The 19,757-nt window shown below is 41.3% G+C and overlaps 1 protein-coding gene and 1 pseudogene across 3 annotated transcripts in view; one reads left to right on the top strand and one right to left on the bottom strand.

The window, feature by feature from the left end:
• The first annotated feature begins 1,246 nt into the window (after nt 1-1,246).
• Nucleotides 1,247-19,757, top strand: part of CSNK2A1 (casein kinase 2 alpha 1) — a 64,634-nt gene continuing 46,123 nt past the window's right edge. For 2 of the 3 annotated variants that reach the window (XM_036245683.1, XM_036245684.1), the window contains exon 1: nt 1,247-1,365. The gene's annotated coding sequence lies outside the window, so the exon portion shown is untranslated. The remainder of the gene's footprint in view (nt 1,366-19,757) is intronic. The other variant, XM_036245686.1, reaches the window with a different exon arrangement.
• LOC118619414 lies at nt 12,799-12,899 on the bottom strand (annotated as a pseudogene).

Below are 19,757 nucleotides of genomic sequence, written 5' to 3'. Positions count from 1 at the left end.
AGCTCTGCCCCATCATAGGTGAGACTAACACTTAAATTCCTTTCAGTAACATATACACCAACCAGCTTTCAGCAAGGCCTGCAGGTGACCGGTGATCATTAGACCCAGCCCTGTCCACTCGGGGCTCACAGTCTGATGGAGGAGGCAAGCTAGGGACCACTCAGGCTGCTGAATTATAGTGCCTAGGTCTGGGGGAGCTCAAGGGAGGGATGTAAGTTAGTCCAGGAGGCAACAGTAACAGAAGGAACTGGCAGTGCAAAGGGAGGGAGGCAACACAGTTAAATTCCAGGAATAATTTGCAGTGGGTGGGAGCATCAGGAATCTGAGAGGGGAGGGGCAGAAATGGAGGTAAAAAGGGGTCTAAGTGGATTGTCCAAATGATGTAGGTGCGCACTTGAATGTCAACAGGAGAGATCTGCTATCTTTGGTGCACAAAGAGCCTTGGGAGATTTTTAACCTAGAAGACCCCACGATCAGGTTTGCACAGTAGCAAGTGCCCTGTGGCTGCTTTGGGGAGGTTCACTGGACAAGAACAGGGGTAAGGTGCGGGGGGGGGTGGGGGGGCGCAGGCCGAAGGGAGAAAACACTATTCTGGATGGGCAGCTCTCGATAGGACTTCTGTAGGAGGCAGGAATTGGGTCTCGGTCTCTAGAAGGCTAGTATCGTCACCTCCTCAGCTCCTGTGCCACACCACTCCCAGGGTCCAACTTTCGTTCTGTTGTTCCGAACTCGAAGTTTGAGCAGACAGAAATGTGCTGCTGGAACCTTAACCCTAGACGAGGGGTCGGAGCAGGAGACTTCAACCCCCAAAATGCTTCGCTCTACAGCTCTGCAGGTCGCGCATGCTTCTTTCCAAGAAAGGCGGGACGGCTTGCAGACTGATGGGACTCGTCAGCTGGGAGAAGTTCGGGAAAGCTAGGGACCGCCATCTTCGCTTGGGTCAAACCAATTGTTCACTTACGGGGAGGTTCATGTTCTCTCTCCCGTCAGTTCTTAAAGGTACTGAAGTAAAACGCGCTTAATTATTGCAAGTCTCTGCATACGTTGAGTCTCTGCAACGTAATATGCATTACGTTGAGAATTCCTTCCGTTTTGCGCCCTACTTCGGAAATGAACCCCAGGGTATAATAGTCCATCCCAGTATGGCCGCACGCAGCGAGATTCCGCTAGGGGGCGGTGTCTGAAGCCGTCCCGCCCCACCTCCTGGTAGGAAGGGGTTTCCGCTTCCGGCGGTGGCAGCAGCAGCAGCCTCACTCTGGTCCCTGCGGCTGGCGGCCGAGCCGTGTGTCTCCTCCTCCGCCGCCGCCATATTGTCTGTGTGAGGAGAGGGGAGAGCGGCCGCTACCGCTGCCGCTTCCACCACAGGTACCGTGGTAGCTGCCAGGCGAGGCCGTTGGGGAGTGGGGGGTGGCCCAGGAAGAGGCAGCGGGTGCGGCCGCCCCTTGTGCCTCCAGCAGACTCGGGAGGGGCTTCGCCTTCCCCTGCCCCCCCTTTACACACACCAGCCAAGGCGCCTGCAACCCATCGGGGAGGCCCGGTGGCACCCCCAAACCCGGGGCAGGGAGCGAGACTTGGGTGTGAGAGTGGAAACTAGCTCTCGGGAGTCGAGCTTATGAGGGGAAGAGGGCTGCACTGGAGCGGGGAGTAGGGGGCAACTTGGAGGAGGGGGTCGCAAGAGGGGGAAGGGAGCTTGAGGGGTGGGGCCGCAAGGGGATGCTGGGGGCCGGTGTCTAGGGGAATGGTGCCTGCTGGGTAGGGTGGGGTGAACCCTCCCGCGGAGCTAAGCAGCTGGAGTGGGGGCCTTCTAAGGGTCCCTGTGGGCGAGGCTGGGCTTCCCACCTGCAGACAGGGCTGCAAGGTGGAGGGAACGTCGGGCGAGGTCGCTGAGGAGAAAGACGGAGGGGACCACGAAGTGGGGCAGACCGGGATAGAGTTGGAGTTAAGGGATAGTTGGGAGCCTGGTTGGAAGAGGAGAAATAAGTAGAGTTAAAGGCTGGCTAAGAGTATACATATTAGTTTGTGACCTTCTGAAAGAGTAGGACTTTCATTTTGTCGTCGTCGTCCCTCCAGTGGTTGGAACATTTTTAGCCGAGGCAGGTGATGGGTGGAGCTTCTGTAGTTTGTTTTTGGGAAGCAGAGTCAGGGTCAGGAGAAGTTGCTTCTTGGCTATTGCTGTTGTGGGAAGGAAAGAGTTCTGAAAAGGAGGTGGCAAATTAATTTGAGAAGATTTGATTACCTTTCAACTGCTAAATTGTAGGAGAAGGGTGTGTGGAAGAGAGAAAATGAAAAGAAAGATATAAAGGGAAGATTTTTCTAAGAGTTGGGAGACCTCCTTCCTTTTAAGCCTGCAGGGGCAAAGAAGGACTGGCCCATAGGCTGTATAAGGCCGGCAAAATCAATACCAGCTAACATCACAGCCTCGCCAAATTAGCCTGACGAAATATAGCAGGAGAAGTTTTGTTGTTAATCCTCACCCGAAAGATATTTTTCAGTTGATTTTTAGAGAGAGTGGGAGGGAGCAAGGGAGGTGGAGAGAGAGAAAATCCTGTTAGAGAGACACATCAATTTGTTGCCTTCAGCAGGGCCCAGGGCTGGGGATCAAACCTGAAACCCAGGTATGTGCCCTTGACCGGAATGGAACTTGTGATCCCTTTGGTCTATGGGCTGAGGCTCTAACCGCTGAGCTAAACCAGCCAGGGTTAGCAGGCTAATTTTTAAGTTTACAAGTTTGTGTGGTTCATGAATAAAGTTATAAATATCCAAATGGCCCTTGGCAGAAAAAAGGTTTCCCATCCCTGAAGGGGTTGCAATGTAGGCCTAGAGGTAAAGAACCAGACTGCCTAGGTTCTCAAATGTCAGTGCTACTAGTACTTAGCTGTGTGACCTAACCTCTGTAAACCTCAGTTTTTCTGTCTGTAAAATGGGGGTGATAATATTCTCTAGATCATAGATTTATGGTGAGGAGTAAATAAAATAATTTGTGTCGCCCTGGCCGGTTTGGCTCAGCGGTTGGAGCATCGGCTGTGGACCAGAGAGTCCTGGGTTCGGTTCCCATAGGGGCACATACCAAATAAATAAATAAATAATTTGTGTCAAGTGCTTACCACAGTGTCTTGCAGGTAGTAAGTATAACTATTGTTAAAAGGGACTAGCTGGTATATTTGGGGTTCCTCTGGAAGTCTTTTGTGTTAACTGACTTGGTGAACTTTGGGATGAAAGATCAGAACCAATACTGGTTCTCCCTCATATTGTTATTTAAAAGTTCACCTGCAGTTTTATCTGGGTAGGTTTGTCTTGTGACTTTGAAGTGGGTGAGTTTAATTTCTGTTGGAGGAGGGTGTATGACTTGAAAAAGAAACACAAGGATTGAAAGTTTGCTTAGATTTCTTGATTATAAAGTTAGATCACCCTGGGGCAACTTATGCCTTGTTATGTCCTCTTGTACAGAATATAAGGTGGAGCAATGAGTTCCTTTCTTGCATAATCGGTTAATTAATTGCCTTGTATTGGGGATGAAACTAGTGACAGCTTTTTCACAGTGTACTTTGTAAAATCCTTTGTTGTTAATCCTCACCTGAGGACATTTTTTCCATTGATTTTTAGAGAGAGTGGAAGGAGGGGCAAGGAAGGAGAGAGAGAGATTGGTGTGAGAGACACATTGATTGTTTTCCTCCTGCACATGCCCTGACTGGGGCCAGGGATTGAACCTGCAACCCAGGTATGTGCCCTTGACCGAGAATCGAGCCTGCTACTCTAGTTTAAGGCCGACGCTCTAATCACTGAGCAACACTGTTTTTTGTTTTGTTTGTTTGTTGTCATCCACCCACCCCCCACAGTGTATTTTTAAGCTCCCCTGTCACCTAGCCATTCTTCAAGGTTAAGTCCTTGATTGTACTGTTGTCTCTATCTCTGAACATATACCGTTACTTTACATACTCTTTTGAAGAAAGGAGAAATTTGTTTAGGAACTAAGTTTAAAGCTTATATAGGGTTTGGGGTTTGTAGTAGGCAGAATGTCCCCCACCCCCGTGTTCATTCTCTAATCCCCCGAATTTTTACATATGTAACATGGTAAAGGGGACTTTACAGATGTAATTAGGGTTAAAATAGGAAGATTTCCCTTGGTCTTGTGGGTAGGCCCAGTATAAAAGCGGAGAACTTTTCTAGCTGGGAGTTAAAAGAGATGGGGCAGAGGGGAAATCAGGTATGAATCATGAGAGGGACTCCATTTGCTGTTGCTAGAGGGGGCCATATGGAAACCAAGGGAAGGGATCCGGGTGTCCTTTAGTAGCAAAGACCAGCTGTGGCTGACAGCTAGCAAGGAAAAGGAGACCTCAGTTGTACAGCCACAAGGAACTGAATTTGACCAACAGCCTGAATGAACTTGGAAATGTCTTCCCCAGAGTTTCCAACAAGGAATATACCTTGGTTTTGGCCTTGTGAGACCCTAAGCAGGAGACAGCCAAGTTCACCCAACTTCTGACCTGCAGAAACATAATATGTTTGTGGTGATTTGTTATGGCAGCTAGAACACTAGTATAGATTTTGGTACAAGAAGTGGGGTACTATTACCTAAAAATGTGGAAGTGGTGGTGGAGTCCAGAAAAAAAATTTGAGGAGTATGATGGAAAAGGCTTAGAACAACAGATTTTTGCTAGAAATATGGATGTCAATGCCTCTGCTAGTGACGGCTCACGTGGAAGTGGGTATGCATTCATTGGAGACGGAAGGAAAGAAGATCCTTGTTACAAAGTGGCAAATATGCTTAGAATTGTGTCCTGTGGTTATGTGGAAAAGGCAACTTAATGTGATAAACATGGATATTTGGTTGAGGAGATTTCCACTGGAAGTCTTGAAGGTGGGCCCTGGTTTGTTTGTGGATCTAAGTCTGACTAATGGAGTGAACCCCTGTGAAATTCATGTAAAGCCTCCGGGTTCTTGAGGATTTAGACTACTGGCAGGAAGCAGACTGGTAAAACTACTCAGGTGTAAATGTGCTGCTCTATGTTAAAAAAAGGGGGGGGGGGTGGGGGGGTGGAACCAAGGACCAGGAGAGGTGGAGCTGAATGCCACTGGCTTGTAAATAGAATGGAGTGTGCTCAGATTTTTGAAACTGTTGGACCGATAGATCTGTATTTTTTTATATTTTCCCTGTTTGGTCTGTTGCCATATGCCTGACCCTCCATTGCATGTTGGGAGCAGATAACTTTTTTTTTAAGGAGTTGTGCCCCGGGGATTGTAGTTAATGTATTATACTCAGAGCCTCATCACACCTAATTTAGATGATGAGATTTGGGACTTTTGACTTGATGAGCTTTAGTTGGGAGGCCAGAGGGTGAGTGTAGTAGATGGAATGATGCAGCCGCCGCCGCCACCACCACCACCCCTCCGCCCCCCTTCGGCCAAAGATGTCTGTACTCTCTTTCCTGAAATTTGAATTATAGTAACATTATGTGGCAAAGGGACTTTGCAGATAGGAAATTACTCTATTGAAGATTATCCTGGGTTTTCTGGGTAGGTCCACTCTAAGCACATGAAAGCAGAGAACTTTCTCCAGCTGGAGTCAGAGAGATTTGAAGTGTGAGAGAGACTCAACCTGCTATTACTGGATGAGTCCACATGGAAAGTGTAAGAAGGAATGTAGGCAACCTACAGCTGGCAGCCAGCAAGAAATGGGGACCTCAGTCCTACAACCTAAAGGAACTATATTTAATCAACAGTCTTGAAAAGGCTTGGAAGTAGATTTTTTCCAGTTTCCAGCAAAACCCTAAGTAGAAGACCCCCCCACCCAAGTTCGCTTGACTTCTGACCTATAGAAACTGTGAGAGAATAAATTTATGTTTGTGATAATTTGTTATGGCAACAATAGAAAACTAATAGAGAGGTTTTTGTTGACTTTATTTAAGAATCTTTGGGGGAGCCCTGGCCAGGTGCTTCAGTTGGTTGCAGGTTCGATCCCCGATCAGGGTGCATATGGGAGGCAGCTGGTGTCTCCCTCTCCCCCACCCTCTCTTCCCCTTACTCTTTCTCTAAAACACATCAATAAACATATCCTTGGGTGAAGATTTTTTAAAAATGTTAAAAAAAAAGACTGGGGAATATTTTCTAGAGAACAAAGGCAGCAAAGATTATTCTGTAAAGTGATTTGGTCTTGAAAGACTTTGCAGAATTATGTGGTTGAGTGGAACCTATGCCTCTTTCTTAGTGTTTAAGTGTCCTGTAACCGTTTTTATATGCAATTGGAAGGAGCTAGATGACCGGCTTGGTAAAATGTAGACTCTAGTTCTACAGGCCATTTTGGTAGGATTTCTATAAATTGATGATTCTTCCATGCCTATAGTAAACTTCTTGGGTAAATGACATAATGCCTTCATTAGTTTTTATTGACTGACTAAAGCAATGAGTTTGACAACCTTTTAAAGATTTAACTTCTTATTTTTATTTGTTTTTTTGTTTTTTTTTTTATCCTCACCCGAGGATATTTTTCCATTTTTTGTACAGATAGAGTGGGAGGGAGAGAGAGGAAGGGAGAGAGAGAGAGAAACATCGACGTGAAGGGACACATCAAGTGGCTGCCACCCGCACGACCAACCAGGGCCGGGGACAAACTGCAACCGAAGTACGTGCCCTTAGCGGGAACCGAACCCGGGTCTCTCCGGACCGCAGGCCGACGCTCTAACCGCTGAGCCAAACTGGCCAGGGCTAACTTCTTATTTTTAGAGGAGATAGAAATGAGTGATTGTTTTTTTTTTTGTTTGTTTGTTTTTTGGTACGTGCCCCTAGCGGGAACCGTACCCAGGACTCTCTCGTCCGCAGGCCAACGCTCCAACTGCTGAGCCAAACCGGCCAGGGCTGATTGTTTTTATGAATTGATAGTTACCTATACATACAGTGGACGTCTGTTCTTTCACACCTCTCATCCCAACCCAAAGGTGTTGTAAGGTCTTTTCTCCTTGTCATTTGAGGTTATGTGTCAGATTTGGGGATCATAATTGCAGAGTGGAGTTCTAGCTTTTAATCAGATTCATAAAATTTGGACTCTCAATTTTACAGAGGTTGGAGGAAATGAGACTTTGTTTTTGGTTAGTTACTATACTATAGAGATTATTACAAAATTAGAGCATTTCAGGGTATGAATGACTTCTGAGGTTATCTTTGGACTTTTGGGTTTAAAATAAAGGAAATTAGGCCACATGAAGGTTAAGTGGCTCAACCAAGTATCTCAGTACTAGAAGCCTAGGATCTTGGTCCAGGGAATGAAGATTCATGGCTTTTGAACTACAGCAGGTCCTTGAATAACGTTTTTTCATTATAAGGTTGATGAGATGCCATAGGAACTTTTGTTTATGTCAATAAGCCTGTGGTAAAATTGGTTTCCTTATATGTCGTTTCACTTGAAGTTGTAGAATCTATAGATGACATTACGTGAGAACTTACTATATATCCCTGTGCGCCCCTCCCTGCCTTGTCCTTTTTCTAGATTTTACCTTGGACAGGTTCTCTGCCTGTTTCCTCATGGGGTCATTGTGAGTATTGAGATCATGCATATAACACATTTAGCACAGTATTTAACACAGTAAGTGCCCAAAAGATGTTAACTGTTACAACATTTATGATTATTGTTTTGACAACTATATGACATTTGCATAAATGTTACAGTACAAATTGTGAGAATTGATATGATTTGGCATTGGATTAGGTAAGGGCTTAGAATTTTAAAGTAATAATGCTTGTGATACTTGATTTAAAATGAGAAACTGGATTTGATCCTTGGTCTATGACAATTCATTGGGTGACCTGGGCCAAGTTCATTTCACAAGAGTATTTAGTGTGTTTATACACCTAAATTTCTTTGAACTCCTAAGATGGATAACTTCAAAAGTAGTGTATCATTTAATTGTTTCTTAATAGAGAGAAATCTAGGCCAACTAGCTTTTCAAATGAAGAAATTCCTCTAGGATTTTCAAGGAATTGCTGTCATTGTAACAAAGGATATACTTACAGTAGGTTATAAACAATTGGCAGTTTTTCTTAAATATTTGGTATGCTCTAGGGTGGATATCGGCAGACTTAGTTGTTCAGCAGACTGTTTTTTCACATTGTAGAAATCAAGGATTGAGTCTTTAAAAAAGTTTTAGGTAAATGAATTCACAGTATCATGCTAGGAGTGTCATTTCACTGTTTTCTACAAATTTTGTCTTAGACATAAGAAACCTACTTAGCAACAATTGCTATGGTGGGCAAGCTTTTTTGTTTTGTTTTACATTAGCAATAATAGTGTTTTCTTGCATAGAAAATACAGTATCATCTTAAGGGAGGGTTTTAGGGTTTACTGCCGGGGTGTGCTTAGAATAATCTTTTATAATTTTATATGTGTCACATCTTAAATACTTTTATATTGGCCCTTTTTTCTTTTTACACTTTTTGGTCTTGTGGATTTTTCTTACAGGTTTTTATTAGTTGAAACATTTTAATCTGCTTGGAAAAGTGAACACTTGAAATTTTTATGAAGTTGTAACTGATACAGTAACAGTCATTTCTCAGTTTAGTTATCTTATTAGTGTTATACAAAATTAAGAAAGCAACTTTGTTTAAAATGAATGGATACCTGGAGAGTATTATGCTAAGCGAAATAAGCCGATCAGAGAAAGACAGATATCACATGATCTCACTTATTTGTGGAAAATAACAAAATAGACTCAGAGACATAGAAGTAGGGTTCAGACTGACAAACCTCAGAGGAGGTAGGCCAGGAGGTGGGGTGTGAAGATAAACCAAAGAACGTATATATGCATATATGCATAACCAGTGGACGTGGGGATTGGGAGGAGGGTGTCAGTGGGAGGAAAAGGAGAAACATCTGTAACAAAAATTAATTTAAAAAATAAATCAAATGAATGGGTAAATTATTTTCCTAAAGAGATGAACTATGTCATATTATAAAGTACAAAATAGCCATTTTGGGCTGTTGGATTTACAACCAGTCAAAAGATGTTACTCATTCAACAGACCCTCAGTGCCTGCTACATTTCAGGTAACGGGTATGCTAAAGATCTCTAGAATGTCTCTATCCTCAAGCTTATAACTGAAGACATTTTGTAATAATGGCATATATCATTCTACAACTTAGCTGTCTGAGATGTTTTTTTATGAAAACTATTGGCTTTGTATCTCAGGTATAGTTTCTGAAACAGCTACAGAAATTTTGGGGGTGGGGAGTTCAGAATTTCTCATTCTTAATGAAATTCTTTAACTGACATTGCTTGGGTGGGGGCAACAGGATTGTTGGAAAGAACTCCTGCTTTGAACTGAGACAGACCCAAGTTTGGGGACCATTACTTAACATCTCTTAAGCCTAGATTTGTGTCATCTAAACAATTGAGATAACTGCCTTGGACAACTTAATTATTAACCTGTAAAATAGCAGTTAGTAGAATTTAGGAGGATTAATAACTAAAACAGCAGATTATGTTTTCTCAGGGTTACTATGAGGATTAAAGTAGATAATTTATGAAATCAGTGTGTTCATTGTCATTGTTGCTACTCTTTATTTTCATTTTCTGCTGCCAGAAGTTCTTATTTTTTGATGAGGCCTTTTGACCTGTACTTCCTATTTCTGGTGTGGCCTGCTGGATGGGTGAGATACTGAATTGTTGCTGTTAAGAGGTGGGTCAGTGTGTAACTCAAGCCCAGTGTAGATCCCTCAGTTACTCATACAGTGCAAATTGTAAGAGGGGTTATCTAGTCTTCATGAATATAGGGTTCTTTTGCTTCTAGATAGAGACGTGAATCCCATCTCAGACTTGGGGAAAGTTCAGAGTTGCTCACCTGTAGACTTGTGAACCTGAATTAGAGGTCTTATTTCTCAATGGTCCTTTGATTGTAGTTTGGGAATTACTTGTGCATTGTAAGGGATGTGTTTGAAGAACTTTATCCTGCATTGATATATTCTGTTATTTCCTGTTCTCTTAGATAATGCACTAATTTGCTCTCTTGTTTGCTCTGTATTCTTTTTTTTCTTAAGATGTTTTAAGTTGATTTTTAGAGAAATAGGAGGGGGAGAGAGAAACATCGATATGAGAGCGAAATACCAATTGGCTGCCTCCTGCACATTTGCTACCAGGGATCAAGCCTGCAGCCTAGGCATGTGCCCTGACCGGGAATTGAACTGGTAACCTCTTGGTGCATGGGTCAGTGCTCAACACTGAGCCACACCAGCCGGGCTGTATTCTTAAATAATACACTTCTTAGAGAGGGAACCTGTCTTTATCAGTAATTTTTTTTCTTCTTTAATCCTCACCCAAGGACATTTTTCCATTTATCTTCAGATAGAGTGGGAAGGAGAGAGAGAGAGAAACATGGACATGAGAGAGAGACATCGATTGGCTGCCTCCTGCACAACCTTGACCAGGGCCAGAGACAAACTAAAACTGAGATACGTGCCCTTGACCGGAATCGAACCCGTGGCTCTTTGGTCCGAGGGCCAGCGCTCTAACCGCTCAGCTAAACCGGCCAGGGCTATCAGTAATTTAAAGTAGTTAACGTGTTGTATATATTTATGACTATATAGCATGAATACAAATAGTCATCTACCTTGGAGTTTTTCTTCTTGATTTTATTTTAATATGTTTTTATTGATTTTTTTTTTTTTAAGAGACAGAGGAGACATCAATGTGAAAGAGAAACATTGTTTGGCTGCCTCTCCTGCATACTCCCTACTGGGGATTGAGCCATGGCAGCTGGACTCTTCCTGATATTTTAAAAACCTGATTTTTATACCATAGTGGCCTGGTAGAAGAGAATAATGAAGATTCCTGATTATTGAAACTCACATCCCCCACCCCTGACCTTGCCTCCCCATTTAAATCAATCCATTTCATTGTAGTATTTATGATAGGCTGTCACTGAATCAGTGTGCAGAACTGGGGAAATAGAGCTGAATTAGTGAAATAATCTATTTAGGTTTGAATTCTCAATAGAGTTGAGTTCAGATCTGGCCTCAGCCACTTAGTAATCCTGTGACTTGGCAGGTCATTTAACCTCTAGACATGTTTACTAAAATGGGAGTGTGCATCTCATACCAGACCTGCTTATTAGAGGCATTGATATGATAGTGGTAATTGTTTTATTTATATATATATATGCTGGATTATACTTAAAATTACTCTAGGTTTCAAATGAAGTTTTCTATCTTTTGGTTCCGGAGAGTTGTGGGCAATGGAATAAAGTATCAGATTGTGACTTTATTTTGCTTTTGTTGTCTGGTAAAAATATGTACAATGATGTCTATGCCCATCATTCATTATATTCTGTGTTATTAGAGACAGTACTGGATTTCAGACTTCTGTCAAGTGTTTGAGTTACTTCTGTATTAATTCATATCAAACTGCTTGGGTTTCCTTACAATACTTCCCTTCATTGGAAGACATCGTACTGATGCTGTTATTTATGTAACATTGGCACTTTGATTCTTTTTCTGATTTAAAGGCGGAGAAATAAAATCATAGAGGGCTCAAATGTTATTTGTTGCTCCATACAGGCTGGTTCGTTTTATGGAAATGCTTGGGTGCTTTGCCTTTTAAAATAAGAATACTGTAGCCCTGGCCAATTTGGCTCAGCGGTTAGAGCGTCGGCCTGTGGTCCAGAGAGACCCGGGTTCGGTTCCCGCTAAGGGCATGTACCTCGGTTGCAGTTTGTCCCCGGCCCTGGTTAGTCGTGCGGGTGGCAGCCACTCGATGTGTCCCTTTCACGTCGATGTTTCTCTCTCTCTCTCTCTCTCTCTCTCTCTCTCTCTCTCTCTTCCTCTCTCTCCCTCCCACTCTATCTGAACAAAAAATGTCCTCGGGTGAGGATAAAAAAAAAAAAAAGTAAAATAAGAATATTGTAAATTTTGTAGATGGGAATAAAAACAGAATGCTCAGTGATATGTTAAGATTATAATGTCTTAAATATCCTGCAAGTTTACACACGCAGTAACTTAATGAGTTATCAGGTCTTATTGTGAATGTTTGTATTCTGAATTCAGCTCCTTTCCAGGACCAGAAAAAAAACTTACACTGTTGGCTTTGAACAGGTTGTTTCTCAGTATGCACTTGGAGTCTTGGGATTTGAAGGTCAGAGTGGGCTAGGGGAACTATCAAGAAGGTAATTGTTAACCGTTTTTTTCCTGTTTAGTTTCCCTCTATTTAAAAATCAAAAACACCGCTACTTAAATGGCATTAGTTTGATAGATGAAAGAGAATGTTGTTGGCCATGGTTACTACCTTAAGTTGAGACAAGAAAGGAGAATCATTATAAAGTGGAGGGAAAAGATAATTTCATTTAATTTTAACAACTAAATTGTTTTCTTTTGGTTTATTGTTCCAAGCTAGGGTTAAAAAGTTTAGTTTGTGTTTGTTATTTTTGGTTTGGTTTGTTTTGGTTTTTTGTGCCAGTGTCCTCTAACTGTATGATCTTCTGGAAGAGATGTTTGCTCATTAATGTCATATTTGGACTATACTTACAAGGTGCAAAGATGATTGCATAGCTCTAGAAATAAGGGGAGTTATGAAATCATTTTTTCAACCTGCATGGATTTTAATTATTTAGCCTGTGATCTCTATAGGTTATTTAAACTAGAAATTTTCAGCCAGTGTACTATTTCAGGAGGAGTTACAGATGTGTGGAGATACTGGTCCCCTCAGTCCTCTGGCCATTTCTGCAGGGTACAGGGCATTCAAGTCAATGAAAATCTTGATCCTTTATCCCAGTGTGCCATACAAATATTATTTTCCCTCTGTGTTTTTAATTTTTTTTTTTTTTTATATGGAATGCTTCACAAATTAGTGTGTCATCCTTGCTCAGGAGCCATGCTAATCTTCTGTTTTGTTCCCATTTTAGTATGTGCTGCCAAAGCAAGCACTTCTCTTAGGGTTTTGACTTTTTAAAAGGCTGTAAGCACTAATTTAGAAAGTTCAGTAATGTTATCTTAACAGTTTTAAGATTCAGGAGGCCACCAATCTTAAAATAATCTTGGTTTTAAATTTCAGAAAATATCATTTTAAAGTCTCTCTTTGACCTTCAAGAAATTCTCTTTACACATATAATTCAAGGGCTATACTTAAAAAAGTGTAACCCCTGGCTGGTTAGCTCAGTTGGTTAGAGCATCACCCTAATATGCCGAAGGTTGCAGGTTTGATTCCTGCACTTAACGATTTAAGTTTGGACACTTATGAAGAAATTCATGTTCTTAGTTATTTATTTATTTATTTATTTATTTATTTATTTTAATCCTCATCTGAGGATATTTTTTTTCTATTTATCTTCAGACAGTGGGAGGGGGAGAGAGGGAGAGAAAGGGGAGAGAGAAACACCCATGCGAGAGGGACACATCAACTGGTTGCCTTCCGCATGACCCTGACCAGTGCTGGGGACAAACTATAACCGAGGTACATGCTCTTGGCCATAATCGAACCCATGACTCATTGGTCTGGGCAGATGCTCTACCGCTGAGCCAAAGTGGCCAGGGCATGTTCTTATTTTTTAAGCAGTAATGTAAAGTAAAAATAAAGTTCCCTTGTGTAGTAAACCTGATGTCCTCACTTGACTGACTCTGAATGCTACTGTATCTTTTCTGAAGCTGACATTTTGTTAATCATTCATGAGGCTCTGGGGCTCCTGCTTGGAACATAAATTGAAGCCTAGGATACATTGTCATCTTCTCTTCCTTTAGGAAAGGATGAGGTATACGTTGTTGGAGAAATTTAATTGTTTAATATTTGTGTAAATTATCAAGTTAACCTTTTAAAATGGATATTTTACAATGTTAAAGTTTTACATTTCCTTTTGTCTAACTCAGCAATTCTTAAATCTGCTGGGGTTTACAGATTCCTCTGAGCCTGTAATAAAATCTACAGACCTTTTCTCCACCCCCACCCCCCAAATGTACCTGCACATGCTACTTGGTATGTACTTTTAAGGAGTTCGTGGACTTCTGGTCTCATTAGTGAACTTCAACAACTGGCCCATCTTTCATTTTCTGCCTTTGGAGTTTTGTATAACTAGATGAATGTGTAAACATATAGTGGCAATGCTAGATGGAAGAGGTAAGCAAAGAGTGCTTTTGGAGTACAGAGGTGTCTTGACTATTAGAATTTTTCTGTAGATCCACGGTCAGTTAAGTATTTCATAATTGACAAAAGGCATATTGTAAACTGCTCCAAGTTTTTTCGAAGTTCTAATTGGACTAATAAGGGAAACTAAATCAAGGGGCAAATAGTCTTAAATTGAGAACTTAAATATGCTTACCATTGCATGTAATAATACTGTGTTTTAGTAAAGCAGGGATTGCTAACTCAAATAACCACAGGAGTTGGGCCAGTAAGCTAAATTAATAGAGTTGTCCCGGTTTACCTGTGTTATCTCCAGTGGATGGGTTTTAGAGACCATTGTTGGACATTCACAGCTCAGTAGATCATAGTGATTTTGGCAGTGCAGGACTGCAGAATTATTGTTACCAGACAGACCTGTCTACCTTCTTTTCTTCCTTCTTTTGAGAAACTGAAGCTTAAAATTTTTTTAGTGTTGGCAACTGAGTCACACTTAACAATAATTTATTACAAAACATTTTAACACAAAATTCAACTTAATAGCTGGTTCACTTTCTAAAAACACTGAAAAACTTGTATAGGAATGTTCACAGCTGCATTATTCATAATGGCCGAACAGTGGAAACAACTCAAATGTCTATCAGCCAACGAATGGATGAACAAAATGTGATATATTTATACAGTGGATTTAGCCATAAAAAGGAATAGACTACTGTGAATAAAACTGCAACATGGTTGAACCTTAAAAACATGCTAAATGGCCCTGATCAGTTTGGCTCAGCGGTTAAGAGCGTTGGCCTGTGGTCCCGAGAGACCCGGGTTCGGTTCCCGCTAAGGGCATGTACCGCGGTTGCAGTTTGTCCCTGGCCCTGGTTGGGTCGTGCAGGAGGCAGCCACTCGATGTGTCCCTTTCACATCGATATTTCTCTCTCTCTCTCTCCCTCCCACTCTATCTGAACAAAAAATGGAAAAGTGTCCTCCAGTGAGGATTAAAAAACAAAACAAAAACATGCTAAATGAAAAAAGCCTGACACACAAGGTCACATATTATGTAACTTCATTTAGATTAAATGTCCAAGATAGGTAAATCCATAGTATTAGTGGTTATTGGGTAGTAGGGGCTGGGGGTATGAGAAATGACTGCTAGGAGGTATTAAGTTACTTTTTTGGGTGATGGAAATGTTCTGAAATCAGAGTGGTGATTGCACATTGTGAATATACTAGAAAAGCACTGAATTGTACACTTTAAAATGGTGAATTTTATGTTACTTCCATTTTAAAAATTGGGATAAAATATACTGTGAGCCAAATAGGACATAAATATTTGCTGTAGAACATAATGAATAGACTGTGAATCTAGACTAAATACTTTTAAATCACCTATTTGTGACATTGTAGTGATTACTCAGATTTGCCTTTTATAAAATGGGAAGAATATTACCTAGGTCTTGGACTTGTTAGATTTAAAAGTGATCTACAAAAATCCCAAGAAGCAGTGACTGACTCACCATAGGCATTCAAATACCTTTAAATTTGGAAGCCAGCCAATGTTTGCTGCCCTCGGTTCCAACCTGTTTTGTTGACAAGTCTAGGACAACCCACCCCATTAGTTATTGCTTATCCATTACCTGCAGGAAGTATGGTTGTCGCCTTTGTAATCTACCTCCAGGACAGTAAAAGGAGGGCATGGGAGGAGAGTATTATTCCTTACATTCTGTAGTTTCATCACTGCAATCAGATAGATGAGATGACAGATCCAAGGTTATATTTGTTCTTAGTGGTACCAAGGTTCATATCTTTAAGTAACAGTACTGAATTGTTTCTGTAGCTCTATCAAGCATTGTTGGGCACTGTGTTCCTTACATGGGTAAATCACACAGCCTCATAAAAAGCTTATGGCTCCAAAGAAGCATTTCTTACATATATTGACTAGTTTCACATCTGGGAAGTGATAGTGTATGACTTTTACCTCTGGTGTCAGTTATGGATGTGATAATATACATTTATATGTAAAGACTGAAGAGCATGCTTAAAATCCACTACATCCGTTGGAGAGAGTGGAAGGGGGTGGTGGGGAGAGAAACATCAGTGTGAGAGAGACACATCGTTGCCTCCTGCAGGCCCCGACCAGGACCAGCTGAGGATTGAACCTGCAATCCAGGTTATGTGCCCTTGACTGGGAATGAACACATACACCCCCCCCTCCCCCAATGTGAGGGGCAGGGGCAATTGAAATAAAATATCCAGGTAAAAGACAAAGTCTGTCACAGGCTGGATTAAAAAAGAAATCCAGCCCTGGCCGGTTTGGCTCAGCCGTTAAAGCGGTGGCCTGCAGTCCAGAGAGACCCGGGTTCGGTTCCCGCTAAAGGCACGTACCTTGGTTGCAGTTTGTCCCCGGCCCTGGTTGGGTTGTGCGGGTGGCAACCAGTTGATGTGTCCCTTTCACATTGATGTTTCGTGCTCTCTCTCTCTCTCTTCCTCCCACTCTATCTGAACAAAAAATGGAAAAATGTCCTCGGGTGAGGATAGGAGAAAAAAAACGAAAGAAAGAAATCCAAATGAACATGGGCCCACTGAACCACAACTGCAGATTAAATATTCATCATATAGCCAAACTGCTTTTCTTAATTTTGAATAGGAGAAAGTCCATATGCAAGCAAGGTTGGTTTTTGCCAAAAAATTGTTTGCCTCTGTTTTGATATTCAGTTCTTCAAACATTTACGAAACATCATGCTAGGCACTGTGATAAATACAGGGTATATACCAAGAGTAATAAATCAAGGGCCAGGTTCTTGGATGTAAAAACTGTTTCTTGAAGGATGAGTAGGAGTTCCCCTACCAAGTAGTGTTGGAGCACAGTGTACAGGCACAGGGTGAGGGGTGGGGGGATTATGTTCAATACTAGTTTGCTTAACATTTACAAAGTTTGTAATTTTTTGGAAATTTTAAGCTATACAGTAAAAAGATACTAGGATAGAACAGAGGTGGTAAAGTGATACCCAGTCCCAGTTACAACTGATTAAACTGGTTATGGGAATTTTTGTGTGTAAGTTTTTTCCACCCTAGTTTTAGATTTACTGGCAAGAAGTTGTGTTATCCTATGTTTAATTGTCCTATGGTTTAGGGTGCAGTATATGATAGAATTTTTTCCCTAAAATTTAATTTTTACAATTAATATATAGTACAATTGATTCATCGTTGTGTTTTCAGTTCTATGAAATTTAACACACACACAGATTCAAGTGACCATCGTCACAACCAGGACAAGACAGGTAGTCACATCAAGTCTTCCACCCCTATTCTCTGGCAATCATTCTGTTCTCAATATAATTTTATCTTTTCAGGAATATTATATGAATGGAATCAAACAAGATAATGTTGTCAAACTGACTTCTTGCACTCAGCATATTGCTTTTGAAATTCATTGAAGTTATTGCTGAATAGTATTCCATTGTATGGGTGGACCAGTTTATCCATTTAAAACATTAGTTTTTATTTTTTCTGGGGTAAATAGGTATAAGTGGGATTGCTGGATCGTATGAAAAATGTAATTTTAACTTTATAAGAAACTGCCACACTGTTTTCTAAGGTGACTATACCATGTTGCATTCCCACCAGGAATGAATTACATAGTTTATGTTACCCTGAATCCTTCTCAGGTTATTGTTAGTTTTTTCGTGTGTGTGTTTATCCTCACCTGAGGATATTTTTTCCATTTTTAGAGAGAGTAGAAGGGAGGGAGGAAGGTAGAAACAGAGAGACATCTATATGAGAGAGCCACATTGATTGGTTGCCTCCCACACGACCCTGACCACAGCCAGAGGTCGAACCTGCAACCCAGTTACATGCCCTTGACCCGGAATCAAACCCACGACCCTTCTGTCGGAGGGCTGGCACTCTAACTGCTGACCCAACACCAGCTAAGGCGGGGTTATGGACTTTATCTTTTTTCTTTAAAGATATTTACTGGATATAGCATTTTATTTATTTAATGTATTTTTTTTGTTACAGATGTTTTTCCTTTTTCCCCCCATTGACACCCTTCTCCGGATCCTGCCTGCACCACCACCCCCGCCCCAGCATTGTTGTCTATGTTCATTGATTACGCATACATGCACATAAGTTCTTTGATTTATCTCTTCCTTCCCCCCTGTCACCCTCTTCTGAGGTGTGTCAGTCTTTACTCTACTTCTATGTCTCTGGGTCTATTTTGTTAATTATATTCCATAAATAAGTGTGATCATGTGATATTTGTTTTTCTCTGATTGGCTTATTTTGCTTAGCATGATACTCTTCAGGTTCCTCCATGTTGTCTCAAAGGATAAGAGATCTTTCTTTTCTTACAGCTGTATAGTATTCCATTGTGTATGTGTACCACAGCTTTTTTATCCACTCATCTATTGATGGACACTTGGGTTGTTTCCAGCTCTTAGCAATTATAAATAGTGCTGCTATGAACATAAGGGTACATATATTTTTTCTGATTGGTGTTTCAGGCTTCTTAGGATATACTTAGGATATATTTCTAGAAGTTGGATCACTGGGTCAAATGGCAGTTCCATTTTTAATTTTTTGAGGAAACACCATATTGTTTTTCATTGTGGCTGCACCAGTCTGCATTCCCAGCAGCAGTGTTATAGAGTCCCCTTTTCTCCACACCCTTGCCAGCACTTGTTGTTTGATGATTTGTTGATGGCAGCCATTCTGTGACGTGATACCTCATAGTTGTTTTAATTTGCATCTCTGAATGGTGACATTGAGCTTTTTTTTTTTTTTTTTTCATGTCTCTTGGCCATTTGTATGTCCTGTTTGGAGAGGTGTTTGTTTATGTCCTCTGCCCATTTTAATTGGATTATTTGTCTTTTCTTTTTTTTTGTCCTCACCCGAGGACATTTTTCCTTTTTTTTTTTTTCTTTTCTTTTTCAGATAGAGTGGGAGGGAGAGAGAGAAACATTGACGTGAAAGGGATACATCAAGTGGCTGCTACCCGCACGACCAAACAGGGCCAGGGACAAACTGCAACCGAGGTACGCGACCCTAGCAGGAACCGAACCCAGGTCTCTCTGGACCGCAGACCGAGGCTCTAACCGCTGAGCCAAACCAGCCAGGGCTATTCGTCTTCCTTTTGTTTAATTGTATGAGTATTCTATGTATTTTGGAAATAAACCTCTTATCTGATGTAACGTTGGCAATTATGCTCTCCCATATAGTGGTTTCTCTCCATTTTGATAGTTGTTTCTTTTATTGTACAGAAGCTTTTTTAGTTTGATGGCAGTCCCATTTATTTATTTATTTTTCCTTTGTTTCTCTTGCCTTAGGTGTTGAATAAGTGAAAATTCTGCTGCATGTGATGTCTGAAATTTTGTTGCCTCCGTTTTCTTCTAGGATTTTTATGTATTCACGAATCATGTTTAAGTCTTTTACCCATTTTGAGTTTATTCTTGTGTGTGGTGTAAGTTGGTGGTCTAGCTTCATTTTTTGATATACCTGTCCGTTTTTTCCCAACACCATTTATTAAAGAGACTGTCTTTACTCCATTGTATGCTCTTGCCACCTTTGTCAAATATTGATTGAGCATAATATCTTGGGTCTCTGTTCTGTTCCATTGATCTGTATGTCTGTTCTTGTGCCAATACCAGACTGTTTTGATTACAATGGCTTTGTAGCATA

The sequence above is a fragment of the Molossus molossus genome, unplaced genomic scaffold (genome assembly GCF_014108415.1).
Source record: "Molossus molossus isolate mMolMol1 unplaced genomic scaffold, mMolMol1.p scaffold_m16_p_6, whole genome shotgun sequence".
NCBI classification, from domain to species: domain Eukaryota; kingdom Metazoa; phylum Chordata; class Mammalia; order Chiroptera; family Molossidae; genus Molossus; species Molossus molossus.
The sequence above is the reverse complement of the archived record's forward strand: the minus strand, read 5'-3'. Positions and strand labels throughout refer to the sequence as shown.